This window comes from Artemia sp. Qi Xiang Cuo, chromosome 17 (assembly GCF_049724085.1).
Source record: "Artemia sp. Qi Xiang Cuo chromosome 17, ASM4972408v1, whole genome shotgun sequence".
NCBI classification, from domain to species: domain Eukaryota; kingdom Metazoa; phylum Arthropoda; class Branchiopoda; order Anostraca; family Artemiidae; genus Artemia; species Artemia sp. Qi Xiang Cuo.
The window spans coordinates 38,054,689-38,070,791 of record NC_142810.1 but is presented as its reverse complement, the minus strand read 5'-3'; positions in this window follow the sequence as shown (position 1 = coordinate 38,070,791).

The window sequence follows — 16,103 nt, the reverse complement described above, 5'->3', positions numbered from 1 at the left end:
AAACAAGCAAATAAATCAACAAAATTAAAATCTTGAATAAAATGACTGTCTAAAAAAATTTTATTCGATGTATTTCGGGAAAAACAACGTGCTGAAGGGGACAGCCAAGTTTTCCATGGTCAAGGCCGATTGTGGTCACATAATTCCGGAAGAAAAAATTTGCCCTTCAGTTATTGAAGGTGTAATGGAATTATTAAGAATTGATGAGTATAAAACGGCGGAAAAAAGACTCGTATAAAATAATAGTGGAACAGACTTTTAGTGAGTGAGTAGACTCACTAAGGTGAGTCTAGACGATATAGCTATTTCATTTAAGACTGTTACTGTAGAGAAACTCGAACTTCTATCTTCCTTGTCAGGAAGAGAGCTCACTAGCCGCTGTGCTACAGCAACTTGTAATACATAAGTAATTATAGGTTTTATGATGTAACTGGACATTCCTTACGCAGTCACACTGACAGGTTTTCTAAAATATTTATCGTCATACCTACGTTCTTTTGTAATTAACAAAAATATTCAAATAAAATCATTATATAAAGTACAGTAAAGAACGATCTCTTGCCCATAGTAATTATAATAAAGAACAACCTCTTGCCTAAACTAAATTGTTTACGCCACTTAATTATAGTATAGGTTAGTAATGCAACAGATAGCTTTGCACTGGAACATCGTAGAGAGTTTTTCAATAGCTCATTTTAATGGAAATTAATGGGGTTAAAAACCTTTTGTAATTAAAACAAATTATTTTTATTACATTAAGAATTTTTTATTATGTTCCTTAAGAAATCATCATAAGTAAAAAATTTAATAATAAAGAACGAACTTTAGCCTATACTATCTGAAATGTTTATGATAAATATTATCCGGGTTGCAGCGGTAGCTAGCAACCTAGTATAATAAAGAACGACCTCTTGCCTATACTAAAAGCATTCTGCCTAAACGGCATTTTATTTTTTTATTTTCCACAGATAGCTTGGCACCTGAACTTCGTAGAGAGTTGTTCAATGGCTCATTTTAAAGGAAATTAATGCGGTTAAAAACCTTTTGTAACTTAAACAAATTTCAATAAAGAACGACACCTAGTTAACCGACACCATGTTAACTGAAACATAAAAAGGGATTATGTAATTTCCGTCAGTGACCGAATCAAACAGTTCATGGTAGCGAACTGTATAGTAGTATAGTAGTAGGAGCAAATCGTCTCAATAGTAACCGAAACTCTAAAAACCGGAGTTTTAATATCAATAGATACATCGAAATAATTGAATTTTTATGCTAATTTTTTTTATTTATATTAAAAGACGATCATTAAAAGAACAAACCATTGCATACATTGGACTTAGTTAGCTGCCTGATTCTTTGAAAGTCGTCTCTTACTCAGGGGCGCCAATTAGGGGGGGGGGGGCAGGGGGGGGGGGGGGCATGGCCTCCCCTAGACTTTGAAAATTACCTTCTTATTTATATTTCACAGCTATTTTCTATTTTAGCTATGTGCTATAATCAACCAGCAACTGGTCCAATAAATACGACCAACAAACTGGTGCCCTAATTATATAATCTTGTTTTGAAATGTCTAAGAGCGAGTGCGTCTACACTATTTTATTTCCGAGGAGGGTTCATTCAAAACTAAGCTTCATGTGGTCAGTACCCGTTTCGTTATTGTTCTTGTGAAGAATTCGTTGTAAACTATGAGTTTTGTATATTGCCTTTTTTAGTAGCAGGGAAAGGAAATGTGTTCTAGGGTTTCAAGGGGGTTTTGGTCAGCAGATTCTTGACGTTGTTGAATAGTTTATGGGATGACTAGTCCCAGTGGAGTGTATGGGACTGTCGTGAACGGGAAATGTAAGTGATTGGTTTATGGGGTTTCTAAGCGGGAAAGTTTCACCGTGGAGTATGGGAGTGATTTTCTAAGTGAGTTTCTACGTGTTTCTCCAGTTCTTCTCTTGCCGTGTCTGAGTGAAGTCCTTGTCTACTACTCGTTTAACTATGAGTAAAAAGCGACAACAAACTTTGGATATTTTTTCGGTGAAAATGCGGAAGAAAAATGAAGAAACTTTAGTGCAAGAGACTGGCAATAGTGTCAGTGCCCAAAGTCTCGGGTTAGTTGAGATAAATTCCCCCACCTGTGACAGAAATTCGGAAACAAGCGGAACAATAAATGGCTCAGATCAACATGAAAGTTCGGTCTGCATCGCTGAACCCCATGCGGGTTCCAGTAGCAGTCAAGAAAGTCTCTCAGATATCTCTAGGACGCGTCACGACAAACTAGCTCAACCTATTCTTGAGAGATATCTGGCTTCCACTTCTAACGGTAGGAAATTCAGTGCACATTACTATAAGACTTATGAATGGATTGAATACTCAAAGAACCTGAATTCCGTGTTCTGTTTTGCTTGCCGCCATTTTTCTATGGGGACTCTAAGGGCTGGAGAAACTGCTGGAAAAAGGGCTTTCATTGAGTCAGGATTTTGCAAGTGGAAAGACAGTTCTGCTCTATTAAAGCAACATGATGGTTCTGAAAGACATAGGCATTGTATGTCAGCATGGACGGAATTTAAGATAATGAGTACTGATACGTCGAAATCTATAGCGAATGCATTAATTAAATCCAGATCTCAAGAGGTTCAGGAAAATAGAGATCATGTGAAGTACATTTTTGGCGCTATTTGCTTTCTTGGCCGCCAGGGTCTTGCTTTGAGGGGTCATGACGAATCAGAAACATCTGCAAACCGGGGTAATTTGGTTGAATTAATGGAGGAAATGTCTAAAGGCGACGAAAAGCTGAAGACCAAGTTACAGCTTCGATATGGTCACTATTGCAGTCATCAGTACCAAAATGACGCAGTTACACTGATAGAAAATGCCAATTTTTTGCCAATCAAATCGCAATAGTTCCAATTTTATCGAACTTTCGAAAGTGGAAAGAGTTATGTGTCATTATCAAGAGATTCTCGGTGTCGATGACCATGCCATAGAATCCCAGCTTTCTCTTGCAAAGCTGCAGCTGTCAAAAGGTGATATTTCAAAAATGGATCTTCTTCGAGCTATCAAAATCTTATCCGACCTCCCAGTTGCCTATTCTGCAGTGCTAAAACTGATGAAGCTAGTTGCTACTTTCCCTGTGACCACTGCCAGTAATGAACGATTCTTCTCGGCATTAGGGCGTGTGAAAGACTATCTGCGATCGACGATGGGAAACGACAGACTCAGTGATCTCATGATAATGGCCGTTGAAAAAGAGGAGGTAAAGAAACTGGATTTGGATAGATTAGTCGACGATTTTTCCAAGAAGCGACCTCGCCGCTACCCCCTGTTTTAGGTATGTTTGCTAAATGTTGTTCTTTTTTTTGCATCTTAATAAAAAAAATCGAAAAAAAATCCTTTCGGCCCCCCTACCTGTTCGTGACTTGGCGCCACTGCTCTTACTGCGCCCAAGAAAAAAAAGCCGTAGGCTTTTTCCTGTTTTCCGGGTTGCAGCGGTAGCTAGCAACCTAGTAAGAGACGATCACGTCCAATGTTAAGAAATATAAAAACCCATAGTTCCTAACAAAGGAGTCAGATCAAAACAAAAAGTACACCATTAGAACCGCCTTGTCCAAAACCCCTGTATAGGAAACTTTCTGTCCCTTGGCTTGAACAGCAAGGGAAATATATTGGCTTGAAAATTAAGAAAATTGACTTTAACCACGTTATTCTCCCCAAACGGGATATTTTTTTCTCTTTTCTTTTTTTTTGTATCCAGAGATAGCTTGGCACTGGAACATTGTAGAGGGTTGTTCAATAGCTCATTTTAAAGGAAATTAATTGGGTTAAAAACCTATAGTAACTAAAATAAATTTTTTCTAAAAGATAATAATTTTTTCCACCAAAAACTGCATTTTCGATGTCTTTTCACACTGCAGTCTTTCAAACATAATCGTATACCAGCGGTAAGATTTGAACCCACGCCTCCGAAGAGACTGGTGGCTAACACCAGTGCCTTTGACCACTCGGCCAGGCTGCCTCTCATAAATAAATATATATGTGAATTTGGGTTGCAGCAGTAGCTAGCAACCTAGTAAGTTTGTTGGTCGTATTTATTGGACCAGTTGCTGGTTGATTATAGCACATAGCTAAAATAGAAAATAGCTGTGAAATATAAATAAGAAGGTAATTTTAAAAGTCTAGGGGGGACATGGCTCCCCCCTGTCCCCCCCCCCCCCCCTAATTGGCGCCCCTGAGTAAGAGACGACTCTCAAAGAATCAGGCAGCTAACTAAGTCCAATGTATGCAATAGTTTGTTCTTATAATGATCGTCTTTTAATATAAAAAAAAAAATCAGTATAAGAATTCAATTATTTTGATGTATCTATTGATATTAAAACTCCGGTTCTTAGAGTTTCGGTTTCTATTGAGACGATTTGCTCCTACTACTATACTACTAAACAGTTCGCTACCATGAACTGTTTGATTCGGTCACTGATGGAAATTACATAATCCCTTTTTATGTTTCAGTTAACATGGTGTCGGTTAACTAGGTGTCGTTCTTTATTGAAATTTGTTTAAGTTACAAAAGGTTTTTAACCGCATTAATTTCCTTTAAAATGAGCCATTGAACAACTCTCTACGAAGTTCAGGTGCCAAGCTATCTGTGGAAAATAAAAAAATAAAATGCCGTTTAGGCAGAATGCTTTTAGTATAGGCAAGAGGTCGTTCTTTATTATATTACTATTGAGACAAGTAGCTATTATTACTATAGAGTTCATTACCATGAACTGTTTTATTGCTTCAAAATTCAAGTATCTTTGAAAATACTGCAGTATGAAAATACATCAAAATGCAATTTTTTTGACAAAATTGATTCTACTTTAAAAAGTATTTTATTTTTAATTACAAAAGTGACTAGATATTGCAATTACCTTTAAAATGAGCTATTATACAACTCTCTATGATTTTCCAGTGCCCAGCTAGCTGAGGAGAAATATCAAGCGGAAAGAAAAAAATATCCCGTTTGTGGAGAATAACGTGGTAAAAGTCTATTTTCTTGATTTTCAAGCCAATATATTTTCTTTGTTATTCAAGCCAAAGGGTGGTAAGTTTTCTTTATAGAGGATTTGGACAAGGCGGTTCTAATGGTGTACTTTTTGTTTTGATCTGACTCTTTTTTTAGGAGTTGGGGGGTTTTATATTTCTTGACATTGGAGGTGATCGTCTCTTACTAGGTTGCTAGCTACCGCTGCAACCCGGATATATTACAAACAGGAAAAAGCCTACGGCTTTTTCTTCTTTGAAATAGTAAGAGACGAACGTCAAACGATCAAGTAACTAACTAAGTCCAATGTATGCAATAAGTTTTTATTCCAATGATCGTCTTTTAATGTAGAATTAATTTTGTTAATTACAAAAGGTTTCTATATACAGTAGTTTCTTTTAAAATGAGCCATTACACAGCTCTTTATTATGACCACTAACCGTTTGATTTCATACTTAAGTTACTATGGGTTACAGTTCGTTCCTTATTGTATTTTAGGAGCTATGGGTTTTTATATTTCTTAACATTGGACGTGATCGTCTCTTACTAGGTCGCTAGCTACCGCTGCAACCTGGAAATATTTGATGAAACTTACATATTCTGCATTTACGACGAACCCTATTGATCCTTTTATGTACTTGTAGCTACCCCTGGCGCCACTGTATATCAGTTACTATTGGCGAGAGATCGTTCTTTACTGTAACTTCCATGTTTTAATTACAAAAGGTTTTTAACCCCATTAATTTCCTTCAAAATGAGCCTTTGAACAACTCTCTACAATGTTGCAGTGCCATGCTATCTGTTGAATTACTAACCTATACTATAGTTAAGTTGCGTATAAAATTTAGTATAGGTAAGAGGTCGTTCTTTATTATAAAATTTTCTAAGAAGTACGCCTCCGTATATTCACTGTGTTGTCGAACATTTTCCATTGCATCTATAAACTGTTCCGCAGTTGCCAATCCATACCTTGGAAGCTTTTCGTTAAACTGACAACATTTCTTTTGGATATTGCCATGAAGCTTTGCCAAAGCATTTCTAGCCGACTTTTCAACAGCATCCGCTCTTTCAAAGAGAATTTTAATCTGTAATTTCGAATACTTTTCGTGATCCCGATAAAACATGCGTAAAATGTTTCTCAATTTACAAAGATCAGCCTGCATTTTTGCCATCTTCTTGTATTTCTGAATGTAATTTTTCCCTTTGTCCTTATGCGTTCTTCGGTACAACCTCGCAGAGAATTTAATTTTTTCATTATAGCTTTTGTCACCCCAGTATCTACCCATTATTCTGGTAGCAACTTTTTTCTTATGTTTGTTTCGGTAATCTATATCGTTATCATACCGTTCCTTGCTCTTTTGTTTCGCTGTCTCAATTTTCCCTTCTCGATACCCCTGATCCGTAAGATACCTCTGTTTTGCTCTGTCATATTTCATTTTCTTAAATCCTGGATCACAAGACATCTTAGTAGCAATCCTTACGCGTGCTCGAGCTTTATTGCGTTTGGTGGCATTTTTATCTCTTTTAAATAAACTTTTCTTATATTTCAGGATGTTAGCTTTATTTTTTGTGTAGTAAAGTTTTCTATTAGTAGAAATTTGGATTGTTCTATTTTGATATTGTTTTTGGTTATTCTTTCTTTTTTTCCACTCGCGTGAGACCATATTTTTTCAAGATTTAAAATTATTAAGCACACAAAATCCCGTGTCGAGTATCTAAAACCTAGCATAAAACAAAACTAATTTTAAAATTTTCAGGTATTTATCTTGTTTGAATTACAAAATTAGTATTATTGGTTAGACACCATAAATATTTTTGCAGTTTAAATAATAAGTTTAGTGATTCTGGACTGAAAACTAAAATAATTGCAATTATGAGACAATAATATGGAGATATGTACTTTACGGGTTACAGGATACAATAATAAATTTGAACTGAGATGAAAAAAAAATTTCTTCCAGGAGACAAAAAGCAAAACTAATTTTAGAATTTTCATGTATTTTTGTTGTTTAAATTAAAAAATTACTATTACTGATTAGGCATCATAAATATTTTTGCAGTTTACATAATAATTTTAGCGATTAAGCCAAAAAAGAAAATTTTGGTTCCAGGAGTTTCGGTTACTATTGAGACAAGTAGCTATTATTACTATAGAGTTCATTACATGGACTGTTTTATTGCTTCAAAATTCAAATATCTTTGAAAAGACTGCAGTATGAAAATACATCAAAAATGCAATTTTTTTGACAAAATTGATTCTACTTTAAAAAGTATTTTATTTTTAAATACAAAAGTGACTAGATGTTGCAATTTCCTTTAAAATGAGCTATTATACAGCTCTCTATGATTTTCCAGTGCCCAGCTAGCTGAGCAGAAAGAAAAAGCGGAAAGAAAAAAATATCCCGTTTGTGGAGAATAACGTGGTAAAAGTCAATTTTCTTGATTTTCAAGCCAATATATTTTCTTTGTTATTCAAGCCAAAGGGAGGTAAGTTTCCTTTATAGAGGATTCGGACAAGGCGGTTCTAATGGTGTACTTTTTGTTTTGATCTGACTCTTTTTTTAGGAGTTGGGGGGTTTTATATTTCTTGACATTGGAGGTGATCGTCTCTTACTAGGTTGCTAGCTACCGCTGCAACCCGGACTAGGTTGCTAGCTACCACTGCAACCCGGATAATATTTATCATAAACATTTCAGATAGTATAGGCTAAAGTTCGTTCTTTATTATTAAATCTTTTACTTATGATGATTACTTAAGGAACATAACAAAAATTTCTTAATGTAATAAAAATAATTTGTTTTAATTACAAAAGGTTTTTAACCCCATTAATTTCCTTTAAAATGAGCTATTGAAAAACTCTCTACGATGTTCCAGTGCAAAGCTATCTGTTGAATTACTAACCTATACTATAATTAAGGGGCGTAAACAATTTAGTTTAGGCAAGAGGCTGTTCTTTATTATAATTACTATGGGCAAGAGATCGTTCTTTACTGTAATTTATATAATGATTTTATTTGAATATTTTTGTTAATTACAAAAGAACGTAGGTATGACGATAAATATTTTAGAAAACCTGTCAGTGTGACTGCGTAAGGAATGTCCAGTTACATCATAAAACCTATAATTACTTATGTATTACAAGTTGCTGTAGCACAGCGGCTAGTGAGCTCTCTTCCTGACAAGGAAGATAGAAGTTCGAGTCGCACTACAGTAACAGTCTTAAATGAAACAGCTATATCGTCTAGACTCACCTTAGTGAGTCTACTGACTCACTAAAAGTCTGTTCCACTTATTATTTTATACGAGTCTTTTTTCCGCCGGTTTATACTCATCAATTCTTAATAATTCCATTACACCTTCAATAACTGAAGGGCAAATTTTTTCTTCTGGAATTATGTGACCAAAATCGGCCTTGACCATGCAAAACTTGGCTGTAATGAGTAGGCCACAGAGAATTACATATTTTAAGATTTTATTGTTAGTATCACTTGAGACCATGTTTGTCATTGTTTAAAATCCTTCCCATAAAATCATGTGTCGAGCAGTTGGGAGCTAGCAAAAAACAAAACTAATTTTAAAATTATCAGGTATTTTTCTAGTTTTAATTGAAAAATCAAGTTTTTTTATCACACCCCGAATATTTTTTTGCATTTTAAAAATTACCCTTAGTGATTTTGAACTAAAAACTAAAATAAAACAAAAAATTTAATTTCTTTTTCTACGGAAATATAGCACAAGAGATACACACTTTAGAAGATGAGCCAAAAAAAAAATTTTTTTTATTTAATCAGCGAAAGTTTTATTACATCACTCACTTTAAAGTTATTATTGTCTCCTGAAACTAAATTTTTTTTTGGCTCAACTTCTAAGGTGTGTATCTATTTGGAATAAACTCAATAGTGAGCAAAGAAACTGGTTGTATGGAGTAAAGGACAATGGCAAGAACGGTATCCCGTTCCCAGACTCTACGGTTGAAACCACGCAAGAAAAAAAGCCTCGGCGAAAAATAGTTGAAATACTAGTTGGAGTTTCTGTGGTTTTTGCAATTGTCTGTATTATTATGTTGTCTGTATTATTATGTTGCTAGCTACTGCTGCAACTCGGATTCACATATATAGTTATGAGAGGCAGCCTTTCTAGTGGTCGAAGGTGCTGGTGTTAGCCACCAGTCTCTTCGGAGGCGTTGATTCAAATCTTATCACTGGTACATCACTATGATTTATGTACAAAAATTAAATATCTTTGAAAGTACTGCAGTATGAAAAGACATCAAAAATGTAATTTTTAGTGGAAAAATTTATTCTCTTTTAGAAATAATTTATTTTAGTTACAAATAATTTTTTACCCAATTAATTTCCTTTAAAATGAGCCATTGAACAGCTCTCTACGATGTTCCAGTGCCAAGCTATCTGTGGAAAAGAAAAAAAGAAAAAAATATGCCGAATGGCAGAATGTTGTAGTAGCTGCCACCTTTCTAAATTTTTCACCCGCACCTTGGACCACTCGGCCACGCTGCCTCTCATAACTATATATGTGAATCCCGTTCCCACACTCTACGGTTGAAGCCACGCAAGGAAAAAAGCCTCGGCGAAAAATACTTGAAACACTAGTTGGAGTTTTTGAGGTCTTTGCAATTGTCTGCATTATTATGTTGTCTGTATTATTATGTTGCTAGCTACTGCTGCAAGCCGGATTCACATATATAGTTATGAGAGGCAGCGAGGGCGAGTGGTCGAAGGTACTGGTGTTAGTCACCAGTCTCTTCGGAGGCGTGGGTTCAAATCTTACCGCTGGTATACGATTATGATTTATGTACAAAAATCAAATATCTTTGAAAAGACTGCAGTATGAAAAGACATCAAAAATGCACTTTTTAGAGGCAAAAATTTATTCTCTTTAAGAAATAATTTATTTTGGTTACAAATAATTTTTAACACAATTAATTTCCTTTAAAATGAGCCATTGAACAGCTCTCTACGATGTTCCAGTGCCAAGCTATCTGTGGAAAAGAAAAAAAGAAAAAAATATGCCGAATGGCAGAATGTTGTAGTAGCTGCCACTTTTCTAAATTTTTCACCAGCACCTTGGACCACTCGGCCACGCTGTCTCTCATAACTATATATGTGAATCCCGTTCCCATACTCCACGATTGAAGCCAGGCAAGAAAAAAAGCCTCGGCGAAAAATAGTTGAAATACTAGTTGGAGTTTTTGTGGTCTTTGAAATTGTATGTATTATTATGTTGTCTGTATTATTATGTTGCTAGCTACTGTTGCATTCACATATATAGTTATAAAAAAAAAAGAAAAAAATATCCCGTTTAGGCAGAATGTTGTACTAGCTGCCACTTTTCTTGATTTTCAAGCCAATATATATCCCTTGCTGTTCAAGCCAAGGGAAAGAAAGTTTCCGATATAGGGGTTTCGGACAAGGCGGTTCTAATGGTGTACTTTTTGTTTTGATCTGACTCCTTTTTTAGGACCTATGATTACAAACAGGAAAAAGCCTAGGGCTTTTTCTTCTTTGAAATAGTAAGAGACAAACCACAAACAATCAAGTAGCTAACTAATTCCAAGGTATGCAAATTTTTGTTATTCCAATGCTCGTCTTTTAATGTAACCAAACCCGTAGGATTTTTGAGCCTGAATTAGTGGGCGAAATACAACTGATAAGAATTTCCCTATTTTTACTGTAGGAGAATTAAAAGAAGAAACAATGGGTCGAAGTGGATTACCGGGCTTATGAACTTTAGGAAGACCATAAAAGCGAGGGGACGTGCATCAGCGTGGGTAAAACCTTTTGAGCAACTGATCTGTAGTTTTACCTTTTCCTTTTAGATAAGAAAGCTCTTTTCGGACATCCTTTACAAATTTATTTGTGGGATTAGTAGCTAATTGTACATATGTGCTAAAATCAATTTAGAAAATCTCTGACTTTTTTGTCGTAATCATCTGAACCTAATACAACAACAGTATTGCCTTTATCGGCTTTCGTAATAATCCTGGAATGATCTTTACGCAGTGCGTGTAAGACCAAGTGTCCATTTTTACTAAAAATTTTTAATTTGGATTATTAACAGAAGGTGAATCCAACAAAGTTTCAACAAATTGTGCTCTAACCTCAGCAATCTCTCCAATATCCGCATGAGAGTCATGAAAAGCCCCCTCTGTGTTCGCGATAATTTCACTATAAGGTATTTTCGAAGGGGTTACCGAAAATTTCAATCCTTTCGACACAACCTGATTTTGCTCTGTTGTAAGGGGCGTGGAGCTGGGATTTATCACAGCAGGACCAGGATACGCATTTGGGACAAAAGGTGGACTACTAGAGAGTTTTTCCAACTTTAAACGGTGTAATTTCTCAGAAAGTCTTTGTCTAGAAATCCTAAAATCATGCTGAAAAGAATTTTCAGCAATAGCCTCAATTTGAAGAAAATCAGCATAAGATAGCGTACATCATATTTCTTGTTCTAGCCTTAAAATATACTGATTTAACCGGTAGCACTTGCTTTTGCAGTCGCTAATAACATGATTCAAAATACCAAACCCTATACGTTCTGTAAATTGCCGTTCGTTACGTGTGTTTAAGTGAAATGAATGACGCATCGACTTGGGTAAAATACGGTTCAATTTACAATAATGAAGAAGATACCGATGATTAATCAAATTAGCTTTTTTTTTCTCACAAGAGATATGAATGTAGTAACAACATTGGTAAAATTCTCCCCATAAGCATGACGAAGACAATTTCTTAAACCACATTGGCCTGACATTACATAAAGAAAGAACAACGAGCAAAAATGGGGTTTTTATAGGCCAAATGAAAATACTGAAAAAACAAAGCGAATATTTCGAGAGGACAAACGCCTCTCTTCTTCAGCGCGAAACGAAATAATGCATCCAAGGAAAGTGCCGAAGAAAAAAACAAAAGCGGAAAGTCAATGTTAAAAGAACCAAAAACTTAAAAGATGAATAAAATTCATTAAAAGCCAAAAATTAAAAGAAATAAAACAGAATACCTAACAAACATAAAAACGAGTTATTTGCCAATATCCGCGACTTGCACAAAATTCAAAACAATATGAACTGTCATCGACGGATGCTAGCGAACAACTAACAGAGAAGAAGAGGCAATTTATTCACTCAAAAAACAAGACGAACTAGTAATTAGCAAGTTGGAGAACTATGTCCTTTGATTTCGGATTTTAATTAATGCATTTCTTGCAGACACCCTTGAGACCTAAGGGGTTGTTCAAGTGTTTGATTATATGACTGGGAAAGTGGTTCAAGGTTTATTTCAGGGATTACTAAAGTATCGGCTTCTCTTTTGAGAAAACCTAAATATGGCTCGTTTATTCTTAAATCAACGGAATCTCTGTTTAAAGCTAGAGCTAAATGTTGGTATTTAAAAATTTCAGCCGCTTCCCTGTAGTGCTGGACAATACCCTTGTCATGCGAAATAAGACTAGCTTGATTAAACAAAATAGTGTGGTCTGGTTTTTCAAAAATGTGCTCTGCAAGGGCAGAGTCAAAATTTTCTGTTTTTTCCGCTTTTTAAGTGTATTATTAATTGAACTAGAGTGCTGAGTTAATGTATCCGTTAGTCGCTGATCAGTTCTTCCGATATACTAAAGACCACACGAACTTCGCGTGTGGTTCTTCGCGATTTTTTGTTTACCACACGAACAAGGAATTCTGTAGACATTGGAGTTTTCACCTATCGGGATAGGGTCTTTACCTTGATAAATTTGAGATCAGATATTGTTTCTGGGTCTATAATAAGCGTAAATGTTATTTCTCCTTATATTTTTTGAAAAGTGGTCTGAAATCCCATTATCGTATGGAAGACCAAGATAATCTGAATTTTCCCTTTGATTTGTGTTTACTTTGGAACTATCTGATAATATTTTAATACGTTTTACAATTACAGAATTTATTAAACTAATTGGATAACCATTCCCAAATAAAATATCTCTAAGGTGGTTGAGCTCTAAATCCAAGAAGCGTGTTGAACAAACTTTCAATGCTCTATCAACTAGAGAAGTGACAACACCTCTTTTCACAGCAGGAGAATGATTAGAGGAATAACTTAAGTAACAGTCATTATGTGTGGGTTTTCTATAGACACCAAACTCGAAACATGAATCATTTCGATGCACCAGAACATCTAAAAAAGGAAGACGCTTCTCTGTCTCTTATTCCTGAGTAAATTTGAGTTTTGGATCCAAGTTGGGGAAATGATGAGTGTGGGTGGGGGTTGGTTGCTCTCAAATTACTTTTTACTCATAAAAAGGGTACTATAGCTTCCAATTTCAAATTAAGTGAGCCCCATCTGAACTTTATGCGACCATCCATACCATAAAAACCTTGTATACCCACAGGACGTGACTTACAACCTCATCATTAGGGAAGTGGGGGTTTTGTGTCAACCCTAGAGGCATTGATATATGTTCTTTTGATTATTTTGAGCAAAATCGCTATCTCACAATTTTAATCAGATTCATTTGGTGAGGGGGGTTAGTTAAGGTGGAAAACTTGCTTCCCTCCATTACTTTTGACTATTAAAAGGGAACTAGAACTTCCCATTTTCAAGAAAATGAGCCTTTTCTAAAGCTTATACAACCATCCCTTCCATAAAAACCTTAAATGGCCCCAGGGTATAACTTACAACTCTTGCCCCCAGGCTCTGTGATTTTTTTGTTCAACCCCAAAAGCCATGTTATTTGATATTTAGGTTATTTAAATAAAGTGGCTATCTCAAAATTTCTATTAGATGCATTTTGGGACAATACTACGTGTATATGTGTGGGAGGGGGTGGCTAGATGCCCTCTTATCATTTTGACTCTTAAAAATGGCACTAGAGCTTCTGATTATCAATCCAATGAACCCTCTCCGAAGTTTATATGACAACGCTTTCTATAAAAAACATTATATGCCCCCAGGGCATAACTTAAAACCCTTGCCCTGAGGGCTGGGGGGATTTGTCATCCTGAAAGACATAATTTCCGGAGCTTTCAACGACGTTGAACAAAGTGGTTATCTTAAAATTTGATTTGAAGTGTTTTAGGAAATAATGAGTGTCGTGGGGGGAGGGGACATTTGCCTTCCGATCACTTTCGACTGATAACAAAGGCACTAGTCCTCTCAGTTTCCAGTCGAATGAGACAGTTTTTGAAATTTCTACGATAACGCTTTATATAAAAACCTTATATACCCCCAGGGCATAACTTACAACCCTTGTACTGAGGGATGTGGGGGTTGTCATATTTAAAGACATAATTTCCAGACTTTTCAACTACGTTGCCCTTTTTGTATTGTCACAAACCACCAGGGCCTGGGGGTGAGGCTTGTCGTTTAGTCATGGGATGGAATGGTGGATTAGTCAAGTGAAGGGATGGGATCAAGTGGAACGGATGGTTCTGTATCTTTAGACGAGGCTCATTTGGTTGAAAATTAGAACTTCTGGTTCCTTTTTAAGCGTCAAAAGTGATAGAGGGTCTTTAGACCCCCTCCCCATAAACCCCTCTTTTCACTAAACGCACCTGATTGAAATTATGAGATAGCGATTTTGTTCAAAATAGTCCAAAGAACATATAATAACGCATTTAGGATTGACACAACCCCCCAGCGCCCTGGAGATAGGGTTGTAAGTTATACCATGAAGGCATACAGAGTTTTTATGGAATGGGTGGTCGTATAAACTTCAGATGGGGCTCATTTGGGGCTCGTTTTGAAATTGGAAATTATAGTGCCCTTATTAAGAGACAAAGTGATTTGAAAGCAACCATATCCCCCCTCCACGCTGCTAATTCTCCCTTAACACCTCCAATAAAAATTTGGAGATACCAATTTTGTTCATCGTAGTTGAAGGGTCCAGAAATTATATCTGTGAGGAAGATCCCCCCCCTCCTTACAGCTCTCAGGGCAATGGTTGTAAGTTATGCCCTGGAGCCTATATGGTACTTATAGAAAAGGTGGTCGTATATGCTTTGGAGGGGACTCTTTGAATTGGTAATCAGAAATTCTAGTGCCCTTTTTAAGACTCAAAGTGATCAGAGCGCAGCTAAACCACGCACAAACACACACATTATTACGTCGTGTTTTCTCGAGGTCCATTCAATAGATATTTTGAGACAGATCTTTTATTCAAAATAGTCCAAAGATCGAATAACAAGGCTTTTGAGGTTGATACAAACCACCAGAGCCTAAGGGTGAGAGTTTTCAGTTTTGCCCGTGGGGTATTTAAGGTTCTTGTAGAAAGGATGGTTCCATAAACTTTAGAGGTGGCTCATTTCGTTCAAATTGGTATTTGTAGTTCCCTTTTAAGGGTCAATTGTGATGGAGGTCAACTAGCCCCCCCCCCCCCAACTACCCCTCTTTTCACCAAATGTACATGATTAAAATTGTGTGATTATAATTTTGTTTAAAACAGTCCAAGGAACATATAACAATGCCTCCAAAGTTGGAACATCCCCCCAGAGCCCTGGGGCAAGGACTTTAAGTTATGCCCGGGGATTAAATAAGGTTCTTATGGAATGGGTGGTCTTATTAAATTTAGATGGATCTCATTTGATTTCAAATTCAGAGTCATAGTGTCCTTCTTAAGAGTCAAAGTAATTTGAGTCCCCCCCCCCCCCACGCCCATCATTTTCCATAACAAACATCCAAACTAAGTTTTCAGCATTGTTGAAAAGCTCAGTAATTATGTGTTTGGGGATGGTACCCCCCCCCCCCGAGGCCTCAGGGGCAGGGCTGCAATTTATGCAAATTTTGAATTGTTTTCATATAGTATATGGTATTGAAAAGAGGTATGCATGTTTGACTTCTACTTTCCCAAAATACGAAGGGCATTAATATGAGTCTTTCAGGGAGTGTTGAGGGAAGTTTTGAACTACATCCTAACATGTTATGTGCATATGGATTGTCAAAAGGGTGTCCCTCAGGAATGACTGAGTATATTGATTTGGAATTTTCAGGAAATGATAAGGGAGATGATCAATTGACCAAAAAGGCAATATTTATACGCTACCACTACTACAACTACTGCTGCTTCAACTGCTACCAAAAGTACTATTACTGCTACCACTACTAT